Source organism: Brassica oleracea, chromosome C2 (genome assembly GCF_000695525.1).
Source record: "Brassica oleracea var. oleracea cultivar TO1000 chromosome C2, BOL, whole genome shotgun sequence".
In the NCBI taxonomy this organism is placed as follows: Eukaryota; Viridiplantae; Streptophyta; class Magnoliopsida; order Brassicales; family Brassicaceae; genus Brassica; species Brassica oleracea.
Window position 1 is genome coordinate 18984562 of NC_027749.1, and position 9805 is coordinate 18994366.

Genomic DNA, 9805 nt, shown 5'->3' on the forward strand with positions numbered 1-9805 from the left:
AAGGCTTGGGGACACACGAATTTACATGCATCTTAACTAATAAGCATCAGACCATTAAGTGAGCATAGATATTCCCATCTCAAATTTATTACGGGTCATGAGCGAGACATATAACATCTTGAGATATTTGGATAAGCCACCACAAATATGTGTCGTCTAAGATGGATCCTTAGAAGAGGATGAGGATGAGGATATATGTTGGATATGAATCTCCCACAAATAATGAAGTACCTTGAGCCAAATATGGGTGATCTATTTAGTGGCCAAGAACACGGATTGCAAAGTTTAATGGATCCGACTATCCAACATTAGGGGGAGAAAATAATAAGCTGGTAAGAGAAACAGAATGGCATCGACCATCATTGTCTTGGCAAGATCCTCGGACTAAATAATGTGAAATAGACGTCCAAAGATTATACATTTACAAAGCTAGCTAATCAAATACCAGACACATTTGCTGACCCGAAAAAGAATGACTAAGTAATATATAAACCAACTTGTAAAGCACCAACTAAATTGATGTCCAAGAGAGACACAGTCAAGTTGCTACAGAGTCTATACAAGATAGACCAATAAGTTCCAAAGATAAGAATCCTCAGAAACAAGAGAGAAATGTGCAATTTCTTTTACTTTTTAATATTTTACTATCTTATTTTTGTTGAGATATCTATTGAAAACTCTTCGTGTACATGACCTTAGATCAACTTTAATGGTGATGATGTTAATTTGAATATCTTAAAATAATATATTGTTATCTTTTATATTTATTAGTATTGTATTTAAGTTTTACTTTTTATAACAAAACTAATCAATGAAAACATGACATGTGTCTTTGTAGTATGCAAAGAGGTTCTTAAAACATCTCATTTTTAGATACAAATTCTTAACTATTTGCTACTTTCTTATTTTTTTAATTTTTAATTATTATTTTGTGAAGATACTTTGACTAAAAAGTCTATTTTTGAAGTGCTTTTACTTGTCTTTGCCCAAGAAAGATAAGACTAATTTCTACCCAAAATAGTTTTTAAAAATAATCAGGTGATGTGATGCAACTATTGAATAATCTTTAGTATATAATGTTTGTTCTGACTTCACTTTAGACTAGAGCCTAGTGATCTGCTTCTTGCTTCATCCGTTCGACCCGAATTTTTCCGACAAGACGTCACTTGTTTTTTTATTTGGTTTCAAATAGAGAATTGAAAAAAAAAACGAAAGTTTTTAACATTAACCTATGATTGATATTGATGGGACGTAACACAAGATTCTTTGATTGAATCTTGCTTGTTCCCTAATGGTCAAGCCTTGTAAACTATAAATGATTAAGCTCATACCATAGAGGATGGTTCAACTTCACTCTATTTTTCGCTATAAAATAGAGTTTAGAGTAAAAATATTCTAATAGTATTCTATTTCTCACTTTATAATAGAGTGAAAAATAGGTTTACTCCAAATATAGAGTAAATTGTTTTTTCTTTGTTCATCACTCTATTTTCTACTCTAAAATAGAATACCATTGGAGCAAACTCAAACTCTATTATAGAATTACTTTATTATAGAGTTACTCTATTTTTTTACTTTATTTTAAAATAAAAAATAGAGTAAACTATTAGAGGTGGTACAACAACCAGTCAAAGGACAAAACTTCAAACATGAAAAAGCTGACTTGTGCAAACCCGAATGATTGTTTTTCAATACAATTTAAATCTAAGTAGAGACTCAAAGTTTTTTTGGCTCAGAGAGACTCAAAGTTATAAACGAAGACATTTTCTTTTCCATCTGACTATTTTTATTTGGGCTAGCCCCATGCCTGTCTATAATGCAGTCTATTAGTGAATGAAAGTGTTGTTGGAACTATGTTTTGAACCATTATTGGTAATGTATTCATGTGTCAAAAATAAAATTGTATTTGAATGAAAAATAAAGGTTTAATGTGGGTAGTTTGAGAAACTTGTACAAAGTAACAAATACACATGTTGGATATTTGAAATTGCATTTCAGTTTTGATTTGTTAGTTGAACTTCATGTTCATTAACATAATTTTATAAAATAAATATATGTTAATCTCTTATATTGATAAAGATTTAAAAGAAATCCTTTTTAAATTAAATTATTTAGTTTGAACTGGTCAAACAATAAAAAATTTACTCTTTAATTTCTTGGTCAAAAATGTGGAATAAATTCATATAATTAACAAGAATTAAAAACTCCATTAGTACATGTTTTATTTTTATGTTGAAAACTGAAACTTGTGATTCTCATTATTTTTTTCTATAAAAGGACTTGCTAGCATTATAGAAAAACACATATTCAACAAAAACAAATCACTTGATCCTACTTTGAATAGTTATGTTAGTATTTTTTTATTTTGTCTCTGAGAGTACAACACAAAATAGGTTTGAGATATCATGTTCTTTAGTGATGGGAGACGGAAACATATACAGTTGTATTTTGAGAATCTGAGCGCTATCAAACCATCACACAAGGCATTAAAGATTTAAAGAAAGTATTAATCTTCTCGACTCTACAATTCTTCTTTATCAATAGACTTGGTATTGTAATTTTGAATTTATGGTCTTATTACAAATATATCAGTTGTCCTATTGTAGTAAAATAAGGTTTCTACAAATGTAAGAGGATATATCGTTGTAAGAATGAATAAAACATAACCAAAATGTCTACAATAATTAATAGTTCCCAATAATTTAGTAAAATATATATCTATTTCTTTTCTTGTTAATTATGAAGTGTCCAGGCCTTTGGCCCAAATAATCTTCCAATGTTGGAGAGATGATGCTTTGTTATAGCGAGACATGGTATAACCCTCCTCCCACCGAGTTTCAAATCAGGAGCGCAAACATCACAAATGTATGCGCTTAAACCAATTGATCTATCGCGTCCGGTGATTTGTATAACTAGTTTTCCTGTCCTAGAGTTACAAAACTGTTGAATCATCTTCAACTACAAAAGCCACTAAGCCACATCTCAGTGGTTAACTTTACCATATTTTCATTCATCAATATATGTACTCTTTGTAATTATATAATAAATGCTAAGTACGTTTATTGAGACGCATTCTAAAGAACCTTTCCTATTGAATTATCTTTCTTTTTAGAAAATGGAGAACTGGAGATGCTCTGAATGAGGATGATCATGGGCGTCTCTGAGATGTTGGAGACCAAAAACAATTTAATAAGGATTTTCAATTTTTTTTTTTTGAAAACATTTAGGGGTCCTATACCAGTGTTACTTCGCTATGCTCATGACCATCCCTGAGGATGATATCAGCTCTAATAGAGATCTGAAAACGAGATTATGGCGTCGGCAAGTGACGTAGCACTGTCAGCCTAGCTTACCCACCAGCTCACCGTGATAGACCTCTTTTCCAGTTTCCACTAAAATTGTTTCGTGTACATTTCAGATTTTCAGTGTGCCTACCAAAAGTCTCAAACAATTGACAAAGAAAAAAGAAGTCTCAAGCGTATTTATCAGCAAAATATTTTTAGTTTACACGAGCTTATAGAACTATACAGTGAGTCTTACATTATGTGTTTTTATGGAGATACACGTCGAGAAAAAAAAGGTTTATGAATACTTGCCGACACTGATGTTGATAGGCTTACGGGTGGTGTATGTGACCACCAATTTTTATAAAATAAAATTTAGTATTATAAATAAGTAAAATAACATTACGGATCAAAGAGACATGGGGAGAGAAAACGACCGAGAGAAACTCAAGGGTTCCTCAAAATCACTTCGTGGCATTTCTTGTAATTCTCTTCATTTTCCGAGGGGTAATGATAAAATATGAAACTATATAGTTTTTGTAAGATTTTGTTTTCATTTTACTTTAATAACGTGAAAACAATGAATAAGACGTACCATTGGCAGTTCTTGTCCCCTGCAACTGCGAGGTATATACGTATACATTTTAATTTTATCAAACCGAGGGAAATGGTTAATTCCCACTAGAAGAAAAGTTAGACAACCTTAAATATTGATAAAATAATTTATATCTTAAACTATTTAGTCCTTTTCTTAGTTCAGCACGATTTAATTATATTGGAAAGAAAAAAACATTTCCCGTTTGAATACAGCACTACCCGCATACGCCAAGACACAAGAGGTCGCGCTTGGCTCGTTTTGGGATAATGAATTTTAAGAACTTGCTAACTTTCAGTGAGGAAGGATATTTTAGGTCAAACAAGACAACGATTCAAATTCATAAACATGGTGTGAATTTTTTTGATTGTCATATATAATTAAGTAAACTAGTTTGCATGAAGAGAATTGTTGGTTGGCATGCTTACCATCCCTCTTCCAGCATTTACATGCTAGTGATCTCCTTTTGCTAGCTTTAATTTTGATTATGTAAAACACTGTTAACATAATTTTATCTAATTATAGATTAAGCATCAACAATCAATCGTAGCTGTAACACTGTTGAGAACTTGAGATCACGCAACTGAGCTTCTACAAGTATTTATACCATATATAGACACACATATTGTCATATTATTGTTTATTTATATGCATAATGATAAATAATAACGACTTTTAGTTTTTACATCTTATGTAATCAATGCAAACACATTTAGTCTAAAACAGTTTAAGTCTCCACATAAATTCATGTATGAGCTTCTCAATATTAGTCATACGCCGTCCTCCCTGGATATAAGAAGTTAAAATAGATGTACCGTAATAATTACTATGATATTATCATAGAGGATAATTAAAAATGATGATGACTAGTATCGATCAAGAGTCAGAAGCATACAGTTATTTAGCTAAAGATTACAAAGGCTAATTAAGTAAGCACTCTATGCCACTTTTTTCTTCATTTTTTTTCAACATTTTTTCTTCGATTGTGATCAGATCACGTAAATACTTAAAAGTCTAAATCTACGTACTTATCATAATGATTACTTGAAAGGAATCTCATAGATGTTTGATATGCTAGCTATGAATAATCACTAAACTGTGTTTTTTTCTTTTGTAACTTCAGTTTGAATGAGTATTGTTCATTAATAACAGTGACTTTCCTGGACGTGAAGCAACCTCAGAAGACATATTACAGATCAAGCTCCCAATATATATTAAAATAATTATTTCCTTTTTTATCATGTTTTATTTACACTACGAGAAAACACAAGGTTAACGACGAAAATTAACGAGGAAAAGTAATCCTCGTAAAATTACGTCGAGTTTACGAGAAAATTACGTGGAAAAATAAAACCAGCGTTATTTCTTCGTAAATTAACGACGAAACCGTTTCGTCGTAAAGTCGGTGTAAAATGACGTGGCTTTTACGAGGAAATACGTTTTCCCCGTAAATTCGACGTAAAATTAGCGTGTTCTTTACGAGGAAATAATTTACGTGTACTTAGCGAGGAAATTTTAGTTGTAACACGTTTTTTTTCCGGCCACCTAACTAATTTTCGTCGTAAATTCATAGGAAAATTACAACTACCAGATTCGAAAGTTTCCTATAAATATAGACGTTTTAACATCATTTTAAACACACCAAAAAACAAAAACGTGAAAGAAAAAAAAATGGCGGGCTCCGAGAATATTTTCGAGTTGCGGAAGTTGATGTATATGCATAGAGATGCTAACGTGAGAGTGACGAAAGAATACCTTGCGGGGCTGGAAACATTTATGCATCAAGCAGATTCGACACCGCTCGCCCAAGAAAGTGGTAAGATGTTTTGTCCTTGTCGGAAATGCAACAATTCGAAATTGGCAAACCGTGAAAATGTTTGGAAGCATTTAATAAATAGAGGTTTCAAACCAAATTACTATATCTGGTTTCAATATGGGGAAGGTTATAATTATGATCAGAATGAAGCTAGTAGTAGTAATAGCAATTTCCAGAAAGAACCGGTTGATCATCATTTGCATAATGAACATAGTTACCATCAAGAGGAAACCTAATATAGATGCAAAAAAGTTTTACGAAATGTTAAACGCGGCGAATCAACCACTTTACAGTGGTTGTAGAGAAGGTCTCTCTAAATTGTCGTTAGCTGCTAGAATGATGAATATTAAAACTGATTACAATCTACCTGAAAGTTGCATGAACGAATGGGCGGACTTGTTTAAAGAGTATTTGCCGGAAGACAATGTGTCTGCTGATTCTTATTATGAGATTTAGAAACTGGTTTATAGTCTTGGGTTGCCTTCGGAGATGATAGATGTTTGCATCGACAACTGCATGATCTATTGGGGAGATGATGAAAAGTTAGAAGTATGTCGATTCTGCAAGAAGCCACGATTCAAGCCGCAAGGACGGGGACGTAATAGAGTACCGTACCAAAGGATGTGGTACCTACCAATTACAGATAGATTGAAAAGATTGTACCAATCAGAGCAGACTGCTGGAAAGATGAGATGGCATGCCGAGCATACTCAGACGGATGGTGAGATGACTCATCCATCAGATGCAAGAGCCTGGAAATATTTTAACAAAGTACATTCGGATTTTGCTAGCACTAGCCAGAATGTGTATCTCGGATTATGCACAGATGGATTTAGTCCATTCAGAATGTCAGGGAGGCAATATTCATTGTGGTCAGTCTTTCTTACACCATACAACCTGCCACCGGAGATGTGCATGCAACAAGAGTTTTTATTCTTGACCATATTAATACCCGGTCCGAAGCATCCAAAAAGGTCACTTGATGTTTTCCTACAACCACTGATAAAAGAGTTGAAGGATTTGTGATCAACAGGGGTGAGGACGTATGACTGATCAACGAAGAAGAATTTTACGATGCGAGCTATGCTTTTGTGGACCATAAGTGACTTTCCTGCCTATGGGATGTTGTCTGGATGGACTACACATGGGAGATTAGCTTGTCCATATTGTAATGGAACGACAGAGGAATACAAGTTGGTTCGATTGTCACCATCGATTTCTTCCCATTGCCCATCCGTACCGAAGAAACAAGAATTTTTTTAGGTACAAAAGGATTGTGAGAGACACTCCTCCTCCATATCTAACTGGAGAACAAATTGAAGCGCAAATCGACTACTACGGAGCTAACGAAACAGTTCGTTGTGGTGGTAATTGGCATGTCCCTCGTAATACGGTGTTCATCACAACTGGGACAAGAAGAATACATTTTGGGAGTTGCCATATTGGAAGGATCTTCTTCTGCGCCACAACCTCGATGTGATGCATATAGAGAAGAATTTCTTTGAGAACATCATGAATACAATATTGAATTTCCCAGGGGAGACAAAATACAACATCAAATCAGGTTGGACTTGCCGGATATTTGCTCAAGAACTGAGTTACATATAAAAAGCAATGGACAAGTTCCCGTTCCGATATTCAGATTATCTTCAGAAAAAAAGTCGGTGTTGTTCAACTGGGTGGCATCAGAAGTGAAGTTCCCCGATGGGTATGTTTCGAATCTCTCTAGATGTGTTGAAAAGGGTCAAAAGTTCTCCGGGATGAAGAGTCATGATTGTCATGTATTTATGCAACGACTACTGCCCTTTGCATTTGCGGAGCTACTTCCAACAAACGTACATGAAGCACTTGCAGGTACGTAGTGTATTATATCACAATAATTTACAAAATAATATATGACTAACAATGTGTTTAATTTTTTTAAATATAAAATAGGCATTGGAGCATTTTTCAGGAATCTGAGCACACCCACTCTTAAAGAAGAAGTTGTGGAACAGCTTCAGGAGAACATTCCCATCTTATTGTGCAACTTGGAGAAGATATTTCCTCCCGGATTTTTTGACGTCATGGAGCATCTAGCTGTCCACCTCCCATATGAGGCATTGCTTCGTGCACCTGTACATTACGGATGGATGTATCAGTATGAGCGAGCCATGAAATATTTGAAGGGAAAAGCAAAGAACCTCGCCAAAGTGGAAGGTTCTATAATTTCTAGAAGTTTGACGGAAGAAGTTTCTCAGTTCACATCGTACTACTTTGCGTCAAAAGTACGTACACGGAGAAGAGCTCCAAGAAGATATGATGATGGTGGTGTTGCGCCAACATATGCAGTTGCTGGTGTTCCAGACATCTTTAGCCAGATTGGGCGACTCGGTGGAAAGTCTAAAGAGGTTTGGTGGTCGAGTGAACAAGACGCTCATAGTGCACACACCTATATTCTACTCAATTGCGAAGATCCATTGATGCGTTATTTTGAAAGGTAACATATATTGACACTTCTAATTTCGAAAGATTAATTAATATAAAATGTGATTTTACAGTCTATTTGTTTCTCAAGTCGAAGAAACATTTCCTGGTATATCCACAAGTGACGTAGACAAAAGGAAAGATCAACACTTCATTAAGTGGTTGCGGAATCAGGTATTAACTAAAAAAAATTTCATACATTATCTGTATTTCATTAACATTCTCTTTATTTTTGCAGGTAGTTGATTCTGACGACGATGCAGATTATCCTAAGTGGTTACACGAAGTAATTCAATCTCCACTTGTAAAGGTCACCACATCACAGATGTATCTCACACGAGGCTATACATTTCATACATATGACTATGGTAGACAGCGGGCGACCAGTAACTATGGAATATGTGTGAAAGGGGAAACAGATTTCTACGGGATCTTGACGGAGATTATTGAAGTCGAATTTCCAGGGATACTGAAGCTGAAATGCGTCCTCTTCAAATGTGAATGGTTCGACCCCGTCGTCAACAGAAGTGTTCGGTCTAACAAATTCGGTGTAGTTGATGTCAACGGTGGACGAAGGTACAACAAATTCGAGCCTTTCATCTTAGCTTCACAAGCAGACCAAGTTAGCTTCCTTCCATACCCTCGGATGAGAGATTCAGGTATAAATTGGTTAGCAGTGATCAAAGTTACACCTCGAGGACGAATCATCAGTGGAGAAGAACCACCATTGCAAGAAGAACAGATAAATGAAGTCGAGGAACCTGAACAAGAAATTGATGACATCCTTCTCATTGATCCGCATAATCACGAGTACGAAGATCTTACCGATGATGCCACAGACGAAGCTGTTGAAGACGAGTTTAATGAAAATGATGATGTTTCTAGTGATGACGAGAATGTCGATGTATCCGATTGATGTATTTGTTTTATGAATAAGATGAGGGAGTTTGTTTTATGAATAAGATAATGTGAGGTTTGTTTTATGAATAAGGGAATGCTGGGAGTTTGTTTTATGAATAAGCAAATGTGGGAATTGTGGTTTGGAATAGAAATAAAGATGAGGTTTGGAATATATGAAGTAGAAAATAAGGAATATGGGGTTTGGGGGTTTCGGATTCTAGGGATTTAAACATAACACTCGTTAATTCCACAAACAAAAAATCGTCGTAAAGGACTCGTAGGTCAACGAGGAAATAACGACGAAATATAAAAAAAAAGAACGCGGGACTCGTTAATTCCACGTAGGACAAAATCGTCGTAAATACCAAGTACGATGAATTCGTCGTAAAAACCACGTAGGATGAAATCGTCGTAAATACCACGTAGGATGAATTCGTCGTAAAAACCACGTAGGATGAAATCGTCGTAAATACCACGTAGGATGAATTCGTCGTAAAAACCACGTAGGATGAAATCGTCGTAAATACCACGTAGGATGAATTCGTCGTAAAAACCACGTAGGATGAAATCGTCGTAAATACCACGTAGGATGAATTCGTCGTAAAAACCACGTAGGATGAAATCGTCGTAAATACCACGTAGGATGAATTCGTCGTAAAAACCACGTAGATACTCCCAATTACAGAGAGATGTTCGATGAGCCTGGTAGTCGTTTAGACCCGTCTTCTTCAGCTCCCGGTTCTT